Below are 20,522 nucleotides of genomic sequence, written 5' to 3'. Positions count from 1 at the left end.
CAACGTGTGTGGCCCAGGTAGACTGCTTACCACCATCAGACCGTGGTTCGGATAAACTGTGCCCTGGTATCACAAAGTAATCAAGGTACGTCCTACTAACACCTAGTGGCCGCCACACATTCCCATCTGATAGCTGTTCATTTGCCCGTGAAATATATAAGTCACAATCTATTATGACGGTAGCTTTGTCATTATCAGTCTATTTTATTACTACTAAGTGTTTGTTTGTTTGTTTTGTTTTTAAAGTGTTAAAGGCCGTTTTTTTTAATCAATAGTCATTTTTTTTTTCCTTTTGCCTTTTAGACCTAACACTTTTTGGAAACTTTCTAACAAGGGACTATGGATCTGAAGGTATCTTGCTATCCTTTGTGTACGTTCTTACCATTTCAGTATTTATATAATATATTTTAAGTCTTTAACCCCCTATTAGTAGCATTTAACTGAATAGGACAAGGTTGTGGTATCTTACACTGCCACTATTATTAGAATGGCAATTGCAGGCACTGTGCATTTGTAAACACTGAACAGGCTCCCAAGTTTGCCCACGAGGGGCCGTCAGTCAGACCCCTGCTGATCTAATATTGATTTCCTATCCTTAGTAAACCAATTTTTTAATCCTGAGGCTAAGTTTCCACTTGTTTTCTGGCCAAAAATAAAAAAAAGCAAGAAAAAACACCAGAAAAAAATGCCACGGCATTATCCTGCATTTGGCGTTTTTCTCCTTGCATTTTCTCAGGTGCTTTCGCCTTTGTGTGGAAGTTGCATTTTTGTCCCCTTTTAGCATTTTTTTAAAAGAATTTTATTGGGTACAAAAAAGGAGGATGCAGTAGGGATGGAAAAAATTGTATTTAACAAAATTTATATTTTTTGGAACTAAATTCTAAATTTAATCAGGGACCAATTCATGTAAGCAGACGGACCTAAAAATTTAGCCAACAATATCAAAAATTTAGAAATGGGCCATTTAATTGTAAAAATAATATATTTTTTATAATTAATTTTGTGAAACTTTTTATTAGTAATGTACTTTTAAATATATGTTTAATAAAGTGTGTGTTTTTAACTTTTTTTTTTACTTCTTTAAATTTCAGGGGTGCCAACATTTACGGCCATGACTGTATTTTAATTATATGTTTAATAAAGTGTGTGTTTTTTACTTTTTATTTTTTTTTATTTTTTAGGTACTACTACTTCTCCCAGCATGGAACATGGTACTAATAAACAGATTACTCCTGCGATTGTCCTTTATATTGCAGAGATGCGGGCAGCTCTATACAGTGCTCACATCTTTGCCAGCCATTGATGTGAATAGAAATTCACATCACTGATTCATATTTGCTGCTCAGAGTGGTGATTGGCCAGATGGTGCCAGTCAATCACCACTCTCAACTGGAAATATGAATCAGTGATGTGAATTTCTATTCACATCACTGGCCAGTCTTATAGTACAGAGATGCGGAGCACAGAAGAAAGCCGCTCCGTATCTCAGAAGGATGAAGGACTATCGCAGCGGGTGTCTGGAGTGTCACTCGCTGTGATCTGTGCTTAACTGCAGGTGCTACTGCTCCCAACATGGAGCACACTCTGCTCTATGCTGGGAGCTGTAATACCTGCATTAATAGACAGAAGCGGGCAGCCGTCCACACTTCTATGGTCCCCTGCCCGCACTGTATCCTACTGTGATGGGAAGTTCTCTTCACATCACAGATTAATATATGCCGCTGAGAGTGGTGATTGGCCGACACCATCTGGCCAATCACTGCTCTCAGCGGGAAATATGAATCTGTGCTGTGAAGAGAACTTCCCATCACAGAAGGATACAGTGCAGGGGAGCGGAGAAGTGTGGCCATGCCGCCCGCTTCTATGGATTATATAGGAGGATCGAAGTGACACCCGGGGCGATCTGTCTATTAGTACAGGTTCTACTACTCCCCGTATAGAACAGTCTGTTCCATGCTGGGAGGAGTAGTAGTACCTAAAAAATGTAATAAATAAAAATAAAAAAACACATACTTTATTGAACACATAATTAAAATACATTACTGATAAAAAGTTTCACAAAATTAATTTAAAAAAAATTATTTTTACAATTAACCTCCTAAGGATGCAGGGCGTGACCCCGCAGCACATCAGGGCATCATAGCCGGGAACCTGGGCTAACAGCGCGCGGCACAGATCGTTGTGCCGCACGCTATTAACCTTTCAGACGCGGCAATCAAAGTTGATCGCCACGCTGAAAATGAAATTAAGCGCTTCCCGGCAGCTCAGTCGGGCTGATCGGGACTATCGCGATAAAATCGCTGTCCAGATCAGCTAGGACGCGAGCGGAGGTCCCCTTACCTTGCTCCGTCGCATCCGATCGACATTTGTTTGCTCCAAGCCTGAGCTACAGGCTTGAGCAATCAAGCCCCTATTACGCTGATCCATGTAAAGCTATGGCTTTGCAGGGATCATGGTAAAAGATCAGTGTTTGCAGTGTTATAGCCCCCTATGGGAGCTATAACACTGCAAAAAAAAAAGTGAAAAAAAAGTTAACAAAGTGGAAAAAAAAAAAGTTTACAAAAAGTTATTTAACCCCTTCCCTAATAAAAGTTTGAATCACCCACCTTTTCCCGTAAAAATAAATAAAAATAAACATATGTGGTATCGCTGCGTGCATAAATGTCCGAACTATAAAAATATATCATTAATCAAACCACACGTTCAATGACGCGCAAAAAAATTCCAAAGTCCAAAATAGCGTATTTTTGGTCACTTTTTATATAATTAAAAAAATGAATAAAAAGTGATCAAAAAGTCCAATCAATGCAAAAATAGTACCGATAAAAACTTCAGAACACGGCGCAAAAAATTAGCCCTCATACCGGCCCGTACACAGAAAAATAAAAAAAGTTATAGAAGTCAAAAGATGACAATTTTAAACGTATAAATTTTCCTGCATGTAGTTATGATTTTTTTTCAGAAGTACGACAAAATCAAACCTATATAAGTAGGGTATCATTTTAACCATATAGACCTACATAATAAAGATAAGGTGTAATTTTTTTCCCGTTTCGCCGTGGATTTTTTTGTAAAATTACTAATGCCATTGCATTAGAATTGGTGTCGCAAAAAATAAGCCATCATGTGGAATTTTATGTGCAAAATTTAAAGCGTTATGATTTTTAGAAGGTGATGAGGAAAAAATTAAAGTGCAAAAACGGAAAAACGCTGAGTCCTTAAGGGGTTAAATGGCCCTTTTATACATTTTTTATATTATCGGCTACATTTTTAGGTCCCTGCCCGCCCACATAAATTGTTCCCTGTTTAAAAATTTATAAAAATGTAATTCTAAAAAATATAAATTTCGCAAAATGTTTTTTTCCATCCCTACTGTATCTTTAAATTTTTTCATTTTTTTAATGGTACCCTATGAAATTTTATTTAAAAAAAAAGAAAAAAGGTATCTCCATCCCTTTTTTGGATCACCAAAGTCCAAAAAAGATCACCAAAGTCCAAAGAACCGCCTGCAAAAACACCGAAGTTAAAACCCACATGGCGTTTTTTGGGGCGTTTTTCCACCCCCATAGATTTCTATTCTATGGAAACTTGATAGGGACTGTAAAGGCCATTCTTAGTCATAACAAGGGCTAGTTACTTCTATATGGCTATGACAATTATTTTAGCACCAGAGGCTTTGCTGATCCAGGGCTGTTCAGAGGCACAGGGTATGTCACTTTTTTGTTCAGGGCCATAACAGCTCCATCAGTTGTAACACAATATTTGGAGGAGTGGGAGCAGATTTCTTGGCCCGTTCCAATATATCCCAAGTGTATTCAAAGGGACCGAAGGCAATGTGGAGAATTTTTTGTTGAGTTTCTTCCAACCAATCCCTAGCGATCTAAGCCAGATAAAGCATGGCACTGTGGTCAGTGACAAGCTTCTGAATATTTAGGTGCAGGTTGATAAGCAAGCAGGTATTTATAATGTTCACCAGGAGTTGTGGTATGATGACGAACTTGAGCAAGCTTCACTGCATGGTTATTGTGGAAATTTGTCTTACTTGTCAGCTGTTGTACTGCTGCTGGGCAAGAGCAGACTGACAGGCTGTTCCAGCCGAGGGCTCAGCCGGGATAAGGGCAGCTGTATACGCAGCTCACATGTATACTGTATAGCTGAAAGCCTTCTCTGTGGCCTGCAAGGAGACATGAAAAAAGGTATTCCTGGGCCGTGTTTTTGGAAGGGACCGGAAAAGAAGTGGTCGATTTCCCGGCCACCAGTTCCGTGAAGGACTATCATACAGAGGCCTTCCCTTCCCCCTCCAAGACCAGACAGATATTCTCCCCCATAAACCTCTTACACACCAACACCATTCTTTCCTACAAGAGATCGGCCCTGGATGGCAAGAGGTTCCAGAGGATTTCAGAAATCAATACCTTCTTCAGGTGAGAGCATATCTTCAACATTCTTCCCCCATACCCTTGGGAGGAAGAATAATACATTTTTTCCACACTTGGTCTATGATCACATCAGACTCTTGGATTCTCAATACAGTTCAGGGTTATCAAATAGATATTGTTTACCCTCCAGTACAATATCAGTTTCCACAAAAAAGGATATTTTCAATATCAGATCAAAAACTCATTCAACAAGAAATCAAGGAACTATGTTCCAAGGGCACAATAACTCAAGTACTTCTGAATTCCATGTTTGTTGAACAATCTCTTTCTAGTAAAAAGAAAGATGGAGATCACAGACCTGTGATAAATCTAAAAACCCTCAACAACAATGTTTGTCATCAACATTTTAAAATGGAGGTATCCATCTACTAAGAGATTTAATACTAGCAAACGATTGGTTAGCGAAGATAGGCCTCAAAGACGCCTATCTCATGGTGCCTATGCACCCAATATCACAACCTTACCTCCAATTTTTATGGAAGGGACTCAAATGGCAGTTTATCAGTCTGCCTTTTGGTCTGCCCTCAGCCCCCTGGTGCTTCACAAAACTAATGAAGCATGTTATAGCTACATTAAGGGCTCGAGGAGTTTGTCTAATAATATATCTGGATGACATTATTATGGCCGAATCTTTGGATCTGATCCATTTACATATACAGTGGACAATTACTCTACTATCCAATGTAGAATTTATCTTCGGTATTAACACCTTCAAAGGAACTAGAATTTTTAGGATTTTTAATAAACACTCAATCAGCCATTTTGAGTCTGCCATCCAAGAAACTAAAAACAATTCGCAGAGAGAGTCGATAAGTTACGAACAGTTAGTCTCTCTCAGAACTATAGTCTGTATAGTAGGTCTCCTCTCAGCATCAATTCAAGCCATTTTTCCTGCACCTCTTCATTACAGGGCTTTCCAACGTCTCAAAGCCCAACACTTGAGACATGGATTAGGCTTTTCAAACAAGGTCTCTCTGACACCAGACACCAAAGAGGAGCTATTATAGTGGCTCAATTATATCCAAGCATGAAATGGGAAAAAAATCTTCAATGTATCCCCAGATTTAATCATAGAGTTAAATGCCAGCCAACTAGGTTGGGGAGCTCGATACAGTCCTCTTTCAACTGGAGGGAAATGGGCAAACAAGGAATCTTCACTACAAATCAGTTGCCTAGAACTTCTTGGGGGTTCTTTTGCCCTCAAAAGTTTTGTCAGACACAAATTGAACTGCTGTATTCTGCGGATGGACAACATTTTTGCAGTCCAATATGTCAATCGATTAGGAGGCACCAAATCAAAACTATTAACCAACATTGCGAAAGAATTCTGGCATTTTTGTCTTACCAAAGATATTATCTTGAAGGCAGACTATATCCCAGGATTGTTTGATTCCATAGCAGATTTGAACTCTCGATATCTAACCGACAACAGCGAAGACTAGATCACCTGGTGTTCAACCAATTCAATTCATTATGGGGACCTCTTCATATAGACCTTTTTGCCTCATGGCTGAATCGCGAACTTCCCCAATTTTTCAGTTGGCGACCAGATCCAGACTATCATGGCACAGATGCTCTTCTTTAAATATGGCCACACAAGACACTTTATGCCTTTCCACCATTTACACTGATCCCAAGAACATTCTTAATAACCAGGTCTCAGAAATCCACAATAGTATTGATATCACCATTATGGCCAACCCAGTCTTGGTTTCCCCAAGTTCTAGAAATGTCTATAGACTTTCCACACATATTACCATGTCATCAGTCCATTCTCCTGGATCCATCATAGAATCCTCATCCCCTCATAATATCAAAATTATTATCTCTATTAGCATGGTTAATTTCAGGCCATCAGGATCTAATATTGACCTGCCAAAATTAGCTCAGGATATCCTCTCTGACGCTTGGGCACCAGGTACCAGATCAGCTTACGGATCAGCCTGGACAATTTGGTCTGATGGGTGCAATCGATGAGATCTGGATCCCATACTGTTACGCTGAGCGCTCCGGGTCCCCGCTCCTCCCCGGAGCGCTCGCTACCCTCTCCCCGCTGCAGCGCTCCGGTCAGATCCACTGACCCGGGGCGCTGCGATTCCGCTTCCAGCCGGGATGCGATTCGCGATGCGGGTAGCGCCCGCTCGCGATGCGCACCCCGGCTCCCGTACCTGACTCGCTCTCCCTCGGTCCTGTCCCGGCGCGCGCGGCCCCGCTCCCTAGGGCGCGCGCGCGCCGGGTCTTTGCGATTTAAAGGGCCACTGCGCCGCTGATTGGCGCAGTGATTCCAATTAGTGTCTTCACCTGTGCACTTCCCTATATCACCTCACTTCCCCTGCACTTCCTTGCCGGATCTTGTTGCCATTGTGCCAGTGAAAGCGTTCCTTGTGTGTTCCTAGCCTGTGTTCCAGACCTCCTGCCGTTGCCCCTGACTACGATCCTTGCTGCCTGCCCCGACCTTCTGCTACGTCCGACCTTGCTTCTGTCTACTCCCTTGTACCGCGCCTATCTTCAGCAGCCAGAGAGGTGAGCCGTTGCTAGTGGATACGACCTGGTCACTACCGCCGCAGCAAGACCATCCCGCTTTGCGGCGGGCTCTGGTGAAAACCAGTAGTGACTTAGAACCGATCCACTAGCACGGTCCACGCCAATCCCTCTCTGGCACAGAGGATCCACTACCTGCCAGCCGGCATCGTGACAGTAGATCCGGCCATGGATCCCGCTGAAGTTCCTCTGCCAGTTGTCGCCGACCTTACCACGGTGGTCGCCCAGCAGTCACAACAGATTGCGCAACAAGGCCAACAGCTGTCTCAACTGACCGTTATGCTACAGCAGTTACTACCACAGCTTCAGCAGTCATCTCCTCCGCCAGCTCCTGCACTTCCTCCGCAGCGAGTGGCCGCTCCTGGTCTACGCCTATCCTTGCCGGATAAATTTGATGGGGACTCTAAGTTTTGCCGTGGCTTTCTTTCCCAATGTTCCCTGCATCTGGAGATGATGTCGGACCTGTTTCCCACTGAAAGGTCTAAGGTGGCTTTCGTAGTCAGCCTTCTGTCTGGAAAAGCCCTGTCTTGGGCCACACCGCTCTGGGACCGCAATGACCCCGTCACTGCCTCTGTACACTCCTTCTTCTCGGAAATCCGAAGTGTCTTTGAGGAACCTGCCCGAGCCTCTTCTGCTGAGACTGCCCTGTTGAACCTGGTCCAGGGTAATTTTTCCGTTGGCGAGTATGCCGTACAATTCCGTACTCTTGCTTCAGAATTATCCTGGAATAATGAGGCCCTCTGCGCGACCTTTAAAAAAGGCCTATCCAGCAACATTAACCCCTTAAGGACCAGGCCATTTTATACCTTAAGGACCGGAGCGTTTTTTGCAATTCTGACCACTGTCACTTTAAACATTAATAACTCTGGAATGCTTTTAGTTATCATTCTGATTCCGAGATTGTTTTTTCGTGACATATTCTACTTTAACTTAGTGGTAAAATTTTATGGTAACTTGCATCCTTTCTTGGTGAAAAATCCCAAAATTTGATGAAAAAAATGAAAATTTTGCATTTTTCTAACTTTGAAGCTCTCTGCTTGTAAGGAAAATGGATATTCAAAATATATTTTTTTTGGGTTCACATATACAATATGTCTACTTTATGTTTGCATCATAAAATTTATGAGTTTTTACTTTTGGAAGACACCATAGGGCTTCAAAGTTCAGTAGCAATTTTGAAATTTTTCACAAAATTTTCAAACTCACTATTTTTCAGGGACCAGTTCAGTTTTGAAGTGGATTTGAAGGGTCTTCATATTAGAAATACCCCATAAAAGACCCCATTATAAAAACTACACCCCCTAAAGTATTCAAAAAAACATTCAGTAAGTGTATTAACCCTTTAGGTGTTTCACAGGAATAGCAGCAAAGTGAAGGAGAAAATTCAAAATCTTCATTTTTTACACTCGCATGTTCTTGTAGACCCAATTTTTGAATTTTTGCAAGGGATAAAAAGGAGAAAATTTTTACTTGTATTTGAAACCCAATTTCTCTCGAGTAAGCACATACCTCATATGTCTATGTTAATTGTTCGGTGGGCGCAGTAGAGGGCTCAGAAGGGAAGGAGCGACAAATGGTTTTTGGGGGGCATGCCGCATTTAGGAAGCCCCTATGGTGCCAGGACAGCAAAAAAAAACACATGGCATACCATTTTGGAAACTAGACCCCTCAGGGAACGTAACAAGGGGTAAAGTGAACCTTAATACCCTACAGGTGATTCACGACTTTTGCATATGTAAAAAAAATATATATTTTTTTTACCTAAAATGCTTGGTTTCCCAAAAATTTTACATTTTTAAAAAGGGTAATAGCAGAAAATACCCCACAAAATTTGAAGCCCAATTTCTCCCGATACAGAAAACACCTCGCATGGGGGTGAAAAGTGCTCTGCTGGCGCACTACAGGTCTCAGAAGAGAAGGAGTCACATTTGGCTTTTTGAAAGCAAATTTTGCTCTGGGGGCATGCCGCATTTAGGAAGCCCCTATGGTGCCAGAACAGCAAAAAAAAAACACATGGCATACCATTTTGGAAACTAGACCCCTCGGGGAACGTAACAAGGGGTAACGTGAACCTTAATGCCCTACAGGTGTTTCACGACTTTTGCATATGTAAAAAAAAATATTTTTTTTTACCTAAAATGCTTGTTTTCCCAAAATGTTTACATTTTTAAAAAGGGTAATAGCGGAAAATACCCCCCAAAATTTGAAGCCCAATTTCTCCCGATTCAGAAAACACCCCATATGGGGGTGAAAAGTGCTCTGCTGGCGCACTACAGGTCTCAGAAGAGAAGGAGTAACATTTGGCTTTTTGAAAGCAAATTTTGCTCTGGGGGCATGCCGCATTTAGGAAGCCCCTATGGTGCCAGAACAGCAAAAAAAAAACACATGGCATACCATTTTGGAAACTAGACCCCTCGGGGAACGTAACAAGGGGTAATGTGAACCTTAATACCCTACAGGTGTTTCACGACTTTTGCATATGTAAAAAAATATATATTTTTTTTACCTAAAATGCTTGGTTTCCCAAAATTTTTACAATTTTAAAAAGGGTAATAGCAGAAAATACCCCCCAAAATTTGAAGCCCAATTTCTCCCGATTCAGAAAACACCCCATATGGGTGTGAAAAGTGCTCTGCTGGCGCACTACAGGTCTCAGAAGAGAAGGAGTCACATTTGGCTTTTTGAAAGCGAATTTTGCTCTGGGGGCATGCCGCATTTAGGAAGCCCCTATGGTGCCAGGACAGCAAAAAAAAAACACATGGCATACTATTTTGGAAACTAGACCCCTCGGGGAACGTAACAAGGGGTAATTTGAACCTTAATACCCTACAGGTGTTTCACGACTTTTGCATATGTAAAAAAATATATATTTTTTTTACCTAAAATGCTTGTTTTCCCAAAAATTTTACATTTTTTAAAAGGGTAATAGCAGAAAATACCCCCCAAAATTTGAAGCCCAATTTCTCCCGAGTACGGCGATACCCCATATGTGGCCCTAAACTGTTGCCTTGAAATACGACAGGGCTCCAAAGTGAGAGCGCCATGCGCATTTGAGGCCTAAATTAGGGACTTGCATAGGGGTGGACATAGGGGTATTCTACGCCAGTGATTCCCAAACAGGGTGCCTCCAGCTGTTGTAAAACTCCCAGCATGCCTGGACAGTCAACGGCTATCTGGCAATACTGGGAGTAGTTGTTTTGCAACAGCTGGAGGCTCCGTTTTGGAAACAGTGGCGTACCAGACGTTTTTAATTTTTATTGGGGAGGGGGGTTGTATAGGGGTATGTGTATATGTAGTGTTTTTTACTTTTTATTTTATTTTGTGTTAGTGTAGTGTAGTGTTTTTAGGGTACAGTCGCACGGGCGGGGGGTTCACAGTAGTTTCTCGCTGGCAGTTTGAGCTACGGCAGAAAATTTGACGCAGCTCAAACTTGCAGCCGGATACTTACTGTAATCCTCCGCCCATGTGAGTGTACCCTGTACGTTCACATTGGGGGGGGGGGGGGAATCAGTGCAAAACTACAACTCCCAGCATGAACGGTCTATCAGTGCATGCTGGGAGTTGTAGTTTTGCAACCGCTGGAGGCTCCGTTTTGGAAACAGTGGCGTACCAGACGTTTTTCATTTTTATTGGGGAGGGGAGGGGGGCTGTGTAGGGGTATGTGTATATGTAGTGTTTTTTACTTTTTATTTTATTTTGTGTTAGTGTAGTGTAGTGTTTTTAGGGTACAGTCACATGGGCGGGGGGTTCACAGTAGTTTCTCGCTGGCAGTTTGAGCTGCGGCAGAAATTTTGCCGCACCTCAAACTTGCAGCCGGATACTTACTGTAATCCTCCGCCCATGTGAGTGTACCCTGTACATTCACATTGGGGGGGGGGGGACATCCAGCTGTTGCAAAACTACAACTCCCAGCATGTACGGTCTATCAGTGCATGCTGGGAGTTGTAGTTTTGCAACAGCTGGAGGCACACTGGTTGTGAAACACAGAGTTTGGTAACAAACTCAGTGTTTTGCAACCAGTGTGCCTTCAGCTGTTGCAAAAGCTACAACCCCCAGCATGTACGGACAGCGGAAGGGCATGCTGGGTGTTGTAGTTATGCAACAGCTGGAGGCATACTACTTTGGCTGGGGATGCTGGGGATTGTAGTTATGCAACAGCTGGAGACACACTGGTTTGCTACTTAACTCAGTGTGCCTTCAGCTGTTGCAAAACTACAACTCTCAGCAGTCACCGACAGCCAACGGGCATGCTGGGAGTTGTAGTTATGCAACCACCAGATGCACCACTACAACTCCCAGCATGCACTTTAGCTGATTGTGCAAGCTGGGAGTTGTAGTTACACAACAGCTGAAGGTACACTTTTCCATAGAAAGAATGTGCCTCCAGCTGTTGCAAAACTACAAGTCCCAGCATGCCCATAAGGGCATGCTGGGAGTTGTGGTGGTCTGCCTCCTGCTGTTGCATAACTACAGCTCCCAGCATGCCTTTTTTGCATGCTGGGAGCTGTTGCTAAGCAACAGCAGGAGGCTGTCACTCACCTCCAACGATCCTCGCTGCACCAGGTCAGTCCCTCGTCGTCTCCGCCGCCGCCGCTGCTCCTGGGGCCCCGATCCCAACAGGGGCGCCGGGGATCGGGGTCCCCAGCACCCGGGGTGCACGTCCCGCACCCGCTCACGTCCTCCGGAAGAGGGGCGGAGCGGGTTGCGGGAGTGACACCCGCAGCAGGCGCCCTGATTGGTCGGCCGGTAATCCGGCCGACAAATCAGGGCGATCGTGAGGTGGCACCAGTGCCACCTCACCCCTGCTGGCTCTGGCTGTTCGGGGCCGTCGGAGACGGCCCCGAACAGCCTGTAATTCCGGGTCACCGGGTCACTGGAGACCCGATTGACCCGGAATCCGCCGCAGATCGCTGGACTGAATTGTCCAGCGATCTGCGGCCATCGCCGACATGGGGGGTCATAATGACCCCCCTGGGCGATATGCCCCGATGCCTGCTGAACGATTTCAGCAGGCATCGGGGACCGGCTCCGCTCCAGATGGTTGCGGGGGGCCGGTAAAACACATGACGTTCTCATACGTCATGTGTCCTTAAGGACTCGGAAATGGAGACGTATGAGAACGTCATGTGTCCTTAAGGGGTTAAAGATGTTCTGGCCGCACGAGAAATTCCTGCTAATTTACATGAACTTATTCACCTAGCCACTCGCATTGACATGCGTTTTTCCGAAAGGCGTCAGGAGCTCCGCCAAGATATGGACTCTGTTCGCACGAGGCGTTTTTTCTCCTCGGCTCCTCTCTCCTCTGGTCCCCTGCAATCTGTTCCTGTGCCTCCCGCCGTGGAGGCTATGCAGGTCGACCGGTCTCGCCTGACACCTCAAGAGAGGACACGACGCCGCATGGAGAACCTCTGCCTGTACTGTGCTAGTACCGAACACTTCCTGAGGGATTGTCCTATCCGTCCTCCCCGCCTGGAAAGACGTACGCTGACTCCGCACAAAGGTGAGACAGTCCTTGATGTCTACTCTGCTTCTCCACGTCTTACTGTGCCTGTGCGGATGTCTGCCTCTGCCTTCTCCTTCTCTACGGTGGCCTTCTTGGACTCTGGATCTGCAGGAAATTTTATTTTGGCCTCTCTCGTCAACAGGTTCAACATCCCAGTGACCAGTCTCGCCAGACCCCTTTACATCAATTGTGTAAACAATGAAAGATTGGACTGTACCATACGTTTCCGCACGGAGCCCCTTCTTATGAGCATCGGATCTCATCACGAGAGGATTGAACTTTTGGTCCTCCCCAATTGCACCTCGGAAATTCTCCTTGGACTTCCCTGGCTTCAACTTCATTCCCCAACCCTGGATTGGTCCACTGGGGAGATCAAGAGTTGGGGCCCCTCTTGTTCCAAGGACTGTTTAAAACCGTTTCCCAGTAACCCTTGCCGTGACTCTGTGGTTCCTCCAGTAACCGGTCTCCCTAAGGCCTATATGGACTTCGCGGATGTTTTCTGCAAAAAACAAGCTGAGACTCTACCTCCTCACAGGCCTTATGATTGTCCTATCGACCTCCTCCCGGGCACTACTCCACCCCGGGGCAGAATTTATCCTCTCTCTGCCCCAGAGACTCTTGCCATGTCTGAATACGTCCAGGAAAATTTAAAAAAGGGCTTTATCCGTAAATCCTCCTCTCCTGCCGGAGCCGGATTTTTCTTTGTGTCCAAAAAAGATGGCTCCCTACGTCCTTGCATTGACTACCGCGGTCTTAATAAAATCACGGTTAAGAACCGCTACCCCCTACCCCTCATCTCTGAACTCTTTGATCGCCTCCAAGGTGCCCACATCTTTACTAAATTGGACTTAAGAGGCGCCTATAACCTCATCCGCATCAGAGAGGGGGATGAGTGGAAAACGGCATTTAACACCAGAGATGGACACTTTGAGTATCTGGTCATGCCCTTTGGCCTGTGCAACGCCCCTGCTGTCTTCCAAGACTTTGTTAATGAAATTTTTCGTGATCTGTTATACTCCTGTGTTGTTGTATATCTGGACGATATCCTAATTTTTTCTGCCAATCTAGAAGAACACCGCCAGCATGTCCGTATGGTTCTTCAGAGACTTCGTGACAATCAACTCTATGCCAAAATTGAGAAATGTCTGTTTGAATGCCAATCTCTTCCTTTTCTAGGATATTTTGTCTCTGGCCAGGGACTACAAATGGATCCAGACAAACTCTCTGCCGTCTTAGATTGGCCACGCCCCTCCGGACTCCGTGCTATCCAACGCTTTTTGGGGTTCGCCAATTATTACAGGCAATTTATTCCACATTTTTCTACCCTTGTGGCCCCTATCGTGGCTTTAACCAAAAAAAATGCCGATCCCAAGTCTTGGCCTCCTCAAGCGGAAGACGCCTTTAAACGACTCAAGTCTGCCTTTTCTTCGGCTCCCGTGCTCTCCAGACCTGACCCTTCCAAACCCTTCCTATTGGAGGTTGATGCCTCCTCAGTGGGAGCTGGAGCTGTTCTTCTACAAAAAAATTCTTCCGGGCATGCTGTCACTTGTGGTTTTTTTTCTAGGACCTTCTCTCCGGCGGAGAGGAACTACTCCATCGGGGATCGAGAGCTTCTAGCCATTAAATTAGCACTTGAGGAATGGAGGCATCTGCTGGAGGGATCAAGATTTCCAGTAATTATTTACACCGACCACAAGAACCTCTCCTACCTCCAGTCTGCCCAACGGCTGAATCCTCGCCAGGCCCGGTGGTCTCTGTTCTTTGCCCGATTTAATTTTGAGATTCACTTTCGTCCTGCCGATAAGAACATTAGGGCCGATGCTCTCTCTCGTTCCTCGGATGCTTCTGAAGTTGAACTCTCTCCGCAACACATCATTCCACCTGACTGCCTGATCTCCACTTCTCCTGCCTCCATCAGGCAAACTCCTCCAGGAAAGACCTTTGTTTCTCCACGCCAACGCCTCGGAATCCTCAAATGGGGTCACTCCTCCCATCTCGCAGGTCATGTGGGCATCAAGAAATCTGTGCAACTCATCTCCCGCTTCTATTGGTGGCCGACTCTGGAGACGGATGTTGTGGACTTTGTGCGAGCCTGCACTATCTGTGCCCGGGATAAGACTCCTCGCCAGAAGCCCGCTGGTTTTCTTCATCCCCTGCCTGTCCCCGAACAGCCTTGGTCTCTGATTGGTATGGATTTTATTACTGATTTACCCCCTTCCCGTGGCAACACTGTTATTTGGGTGGTCGTTGATCGATTTTCCAAAATGGCACATTTCATCCCTCTTCCTGGTCTTCCTTCAGCGCCTCAGTTGGCTAAACAATTTTTTGTACACATTTTTCGTCTTCACGGGTTGCCTACGCAGATCGTCTCGGATAGAGGCGTCCAATTCGTGTCTAAATTCTGGAGGGCTCTCTGTAAACAACTCAAGATTAAATTAAATTTTTCTTCTGCATATCATCCCCAGTCCAATGGACAAGTAGAAAGAATTAACCAGGTCTTGGGTGATTATTTGCGACATTTTGTTTCCTCCCGCCAGGATGACTGGGCAGATCTCCTTCCATGGGCCGAATTCTCGTATAACTTCAGAGTCTCTGAATCTTCCTCCAAATCCCCATTTTTCGTGGTGTACGGCCGTCACCCTCTTCCCCCCCTCCCTACCCCCTTGCCCTCTGGTCTGCCCGCTGTGGATGAAATTTCTCGTGACCTTTCCATCATATGGAGAGAGACCCAAAATTCTCTCTTACAGGCTTCATCACGCATGAAGAAGTTCGCGGATAAGAAAAGAAGAGCTCCTCCCGTTTTTTCCCCTGGAGACAAGGTATGGCTCTCCGCTAAATATGTCCGCTTCCGTGTCCCTAGCTACAAGTTGGGACCACGCTATCTTGGTCCTTTCAAAATTTTGTGTCAAATTAATCCTGTCTCTTACAAACTTCTTCTTCCTCCTTCTCTTCGTATCCCTAATGCCTTTCACGTCTCTCTTCTTAAACCACTCATCCTCAACCGTTTTTCTCCCAAATCTGTTCCTCCCACTCCTGTTTCCGGCTCCTCGGACATCTTCTCTGTCAAAGAGATCTTAGCTTCTAAAAAGGTCAGAGGGAAAACTTTTTTTTTAGTGGACTGGGAGGGTTGTGGCCCTGAAGAGAGATCCTGGGAACCTGAGGACAACATCCTAGACAAAAGTCTGCTCCTCAGGTTCTCAGGCTCTAAGAAGAGGGGGAGACCCAAGGGGGGGGGTACTGTTACGCTGAGCGCTCCGGGTCCCCGCTCCTCCCCGGAGCGCTCGCTACCCTCTCCCCGCTGCAGCGCTCCGGTCAGATCCACTGACCCGGGGCGCTGCGATTCCGCTTCCAGCCGGGATGCGATTCGCGATGCGGGTAGCGCCCGCTCGCGATGCGCACCCCGGCTCCCGTACCTGACTCGCTCTCCCTCGGTCCTGTCCCGGCGCGCGCGGCCCCGCTCCCTAGGGCGCGCGCGCGCCGGGTCTTTGCGATTTAAAGGGCCACTGCGCCGCTGATTGGCGCAGTGATTCCAATTAGTGTCTTCACCTGTGCACTTCCCTATATCACCTCACTTCCCCTGCACTTCCTTGCCGGATCTTGTTGCCATTGTGCCAGTGAAAGCGTTCCTTGTGTGTTCCTAGCCTGTGTTCCAGACCTCCTGCCGTTGCCCCTGACTACGATCCTTGCTGCCTGCCCCGACCTTCTGCTACGTCCGACCTTGCTTCTGTCTACTCCCTTGTACCGCGCCTATCTTCAGCAGCCAGAGAGGTGAGCCGTTGCTAGTGGATACGACCTGGTCACTACCGCCGCAGCAAGACCATCCCGCTTTGCGGCGGGCTCTGGTGAAAACCAGTAGTGACTTAGAACCGATCCACTAGCACGGTCCACGCCAATCCCTCTCTGGCACAGAGGATCCACTACCTGCCAGCCGGCATCGTGACACATACATGCACCTTTAAATCAAGTTATTAATTTTCTTTCTCATTCTTTTCACTTAGGAAAAGCTTATAGAACTATTAACATATACCGTTCTGCTATTTCATTTTATCATGCCCCGTTTCATGCAATCTTTATAGGAAAACATCCCTTAATATGTAAATTAATGAAAGGTATAACATTTTGAAAACCTCCTCAACCAAAATACCAGTCTACTTGGGATGTCAATTTAGTATTAGATACAATTATTTCATGGGGGGGACAATGACAATCTCCCATTAAAATTATTGTCCTTTAAACTAACAATGCTTCTATGTCTAATTTCATTTAAAAGAGTTTCTGATGTTCGCGCATTAGAAATTACTAAAAGACAAATTACTCCTCAAGAAGTAGTTATTTTCTATTCAAAAACGCACCAAAACTAGTTTTCTATCCAGCCTTCCCACAACAAGAAAATGTATGTGTTATCAATTGCTTAAAATCCTATGAAAGTAAGACACAGAATTTAAGAACTAATTCTTTTCAACTCCTTATTTCCTTTTGCAGACCACACTTACCTGTTTCTTATCCAACATTAGCCAGATGGATTAAACAAACCATGGCAATTGCAGGTATTGATACCTCAATATTTGGAACTCATTCCATTTGAGGTACCATGTCCACCAAGGTCAAACAAGCCGGAGGTTCTTTGTCAGACATTCTGAGGGCAGCTAATTAGTCCTTATAATCTACTTACAAAACATTATTTCAGACCCGACACACGTTTCAATGTCTTTTTTTAATAATTAATTATTACAGAACAGTATATATAATAAATTGTTGTTGCATATATTATTAGCTTTAAACAAGCATAATGTGAGTCTCCGTCCTGTAATAAAATTGGAGATTTTCCTATACTTGGTGACAGAAAATATGGATTTTATTAAGGACAGGAGACGAACATTTTCCCACCCTGATCCCAACCCATTCTATTTACATTTATTTCTAGTTCTTCCAGCTTAACCAAGCTACAAGTGTACTTCTTCATATCTTCAGTTTTCTCATATGAACTACACAAAGTTGGGAAGTCTTCCTCTCCAGTTATACTCCGTTTCTGGATGTTTCCAGTTTTCTTTCAGTTCTCTCCAGTTGCACATTACTTCGTTCTTGACAATTTTTTCCCCCTTGCATTACACCATCAAGGAAAGAGGGAGTGGCTTGTGGTTCGGTCCCTTACATAACAGTTGGACTATACCATTATGGACTACCAGTTATGAACTAAATATTTTTTCTTTGATATTATATCTGTTAACCCTTTATTTGCTTCTATAAAAACAGTAAAGAAAGATAAAGCATAATGTTTGTCTCCTGTCCATATTTTCTGTCACCAAGGATAGGAAAATCTCCAATTTGCCCACAGTTGAGCCTTATGCACTTGTGCGCACATCTTTCCAATGTTTGCCCACTTCCAGCATGTCTGCACGGCTCTTTTCTCTGCCATGCGCATACACATACACATGGCGCTTTCTTTCCGTGTCATGCAGGATCCGCTCAGATCTCCACCTCCGTGAGTCTAACATATTATTTTTAACAATGTAAATGCACTGTATCTTGTACTCCTTTCCTTGTACACTATTGGGGAGATTTATCAAAAACTGTGCAGAGCAAGAGTGGTGCAGTTGCCCATGGAAACCAATCTGATTGCTTCTTTCATTTTTACAGAGACCTGTGAAAGATAACAGAAGCAATCTGATTGGTTGCCACTCTTCCTTTACACATGTTTTGATAAATCTCACCCTATGTATATATATGTATGTACCATGATGGACTGTACTCTCACAGTTTTTTGCACTGATCGCTAATTTTGACATTGGTTCACATTTGTTATTGCTTGTGTGTAAATGAGTGATGTAATTGATGATGTCACAATGTCCACCATATTTATATTCTTCCATTTGCACTATGTAATTGCTTGAGAAAGGCTGCTTACTAGTAGCTGAAACGTTGCCACTGAAGAGTGGTCTTTTGGTTTATATATATATATATATATATATATATATATATATATATATATATACATACAGTAGAGACCAAAAGTTTGGACACACCTTCTCATTCAGAGTTTTCTTTATTTTCATGACTATGAAAATTGTAGATTCACATTGAAGGCATTAAAACTATAAATTAGCACATGTGGAATTATATACATAACAAAAAAGTGTGAAACAACTGAAAATATGTCATATTCTAGGTTCTTCAAAGTAGCCACCTTTCCTTTGATTACTGTGTTGCACACTCTTGGCATTCTCTTGTTGAGATTCAAGAGGTAGTCACCTGAAATGGTTTTCACTTCACAGGTGTGCTGGTGTGGAGGAGGAGGTGTGATGGTGTGGGGGTGCTTTGCTGGTGACACTGTTGGGGATTTATTCAAAATTGAAGGCCTACTGAACCACAGCATCTTGCACCGGCATGCTATTCCATCCGGTTTGCGTTTAGTTGGACCATCATTTATTTATCAACAGGACAATGACCCCAAACACACCTCCAGGCTGTGTAAGGGCTATTTGACCAAGAAGGAGAGTGATGGGATGCTGCGCCCGATGACCTGGCCTCCACAGTCACCGGACCTGAACCCAATCGAGATGGTTTGGGGTGAGCTGGACTGCAGAATGAAGGCAAAAAGGGCCAACAAGTGCTAAGCAGGTAGTCACCTGAAATGGTCTTGAAGGACTGTTGAAAGACCATTTCAGATGACTACCTGAAATGAGACCATTTCAGGTGACTACCTCTTGAAGCTCATCAAGAGAATGCCAAGAGTGTGCAAAGCAGTAATCAAAGCAAAAGGTGGCTGGAACCTAGAATATGACATATTTTCAAACGTTTCTGTTATGTATATAATTCCACATGTGTTAATTCATAGTTTTGATGCCTTCAGTGTGAATCTACAATTTTCATAGTCATGAAAATAAAGAAAACTCTGAATGAGAAGGTGTGTTCAAACTTTTGGTCTGTACCAGGTTGCTCTTATATATGGTTGACCTTTAATAAAAATACACTGAATGAAAAAACGTAACAGCCTGCGTGTTTCAGGTCGAAAGACCCTTAGTCATGGTATAAAAACAACAATACAAAGTACAAATTTAAATAGAACTTTGTATTGTTGTTTCTATGTCATTACGAAGGTTCTTTCTACCTGAACCACATACTCTGTTACGCTTTGTATCGAGTGTATTATTTATAATAAAGATTCACTGCAAACTGGTGCTGAACATTACCTTTTTTGAAGAATTTGTTTCTGATGGGGGACGCAGCCTGCCAGCCCTTGCACAGGTGCATGGGTGGAGATTTAAGCTGTTCACCCTCTACTCAGATCTTCAATTTGAAGTTAAAATAATACATTACTATCTCTCCTACTGTAAATAATAATCAGATTTTTGTCATTGCGAAATTTAGATGTCACCATTTAAGGCTTTCCTATTACACACATATCGCCTACTAGATATAGCCCTAAGAAACGTATTCACACAGTGGACTGACTTGTAGCATATTAACAACTTAACCTACACGTGAGGATGTTGCACTAACAAGCCGACACCTTCATCAGGACGCACCCTTCATTTTAAGGTCACCCGACAAAGCATTTATCTGTTATACAACCAGTAGTTATAATCCCAGAATAACAGAGAGTAACGCTGCACCTTCATGACTTCATTTTAGGGTTATGAAATCTCCAAGTCATTACAACGTTACTCCAAGGGATTTGGTAAAGGGCCAAAAAAAAAAAATTATGATCTCTGGGCACCTTCACTGAGGTTCATTGTCTCCTGAAAACTGGGTCAGAAGGTTTACTAGACTATATGGGTCACCAAACATTAGCATTTATGAATAAAGGATGTATGAATTAATATATTAAATATCCATCTAAAAATAATAAAGAACATGGAAAATTCCTAGTGAAAACTAATATATCAACACCTTAGAAAATAGTTAGAGGGGTATACACGCTGGAAAACATTTTTTTAAATCAACTGATGCCAGAAAGTTAAACAGATTTGTAAATTACTTCTATTTAAAATTCTTAACTCTTCCAGTACTTATCAGCTGCTGTATGCTCCACAGGAAGT

General features: G+C 43.9%; 1 long non-coding RNA gene across 2 annotated transcripts in view; it reads left to right on the top strand.

Moving 5' to 3' along the window:
• Window positions 1–18,292, top strand: part of LOC130311607 (uncharacterized) — a 57,517-nt gene extending 39,225 nt beyond the window's left edge. For both annotated transcript variants that reach the window (XR_008859930.1, XR_008859936.1), the window contains 2 exons: window positions 304–351; window positions 17,408–18,292. This is a non-coding gene — a long non-coding RNA (uncharacterized LOC130311607). The remainder of the gene's footprint in view (window positions 1–303; window positions 352–17,407) is intronic.
• The last annotated feature ends 2,230 nt before the right edge of the window (window positions 18,293–20,522 follow it).

The sequence above is a fragment of the Hyla sarda genome, chromosome 1, assembly GCF_029499605.1.
Source record: "Hyla sarda isolate aHylSar1 chromosome 1, aHylSar1.hap1, whole genome shotgun sequence".
In the NCBI taxonomy this organism is placed as follows: domain Eukaryota; kingdom Metazoa; phylum Chordata; class Amphibia; order Anura; family Hylidae; genus Hyla; species Hyla sarda.
This window is presented reverse-complemented; position numbering and strand designations above follow the sequence as displayed.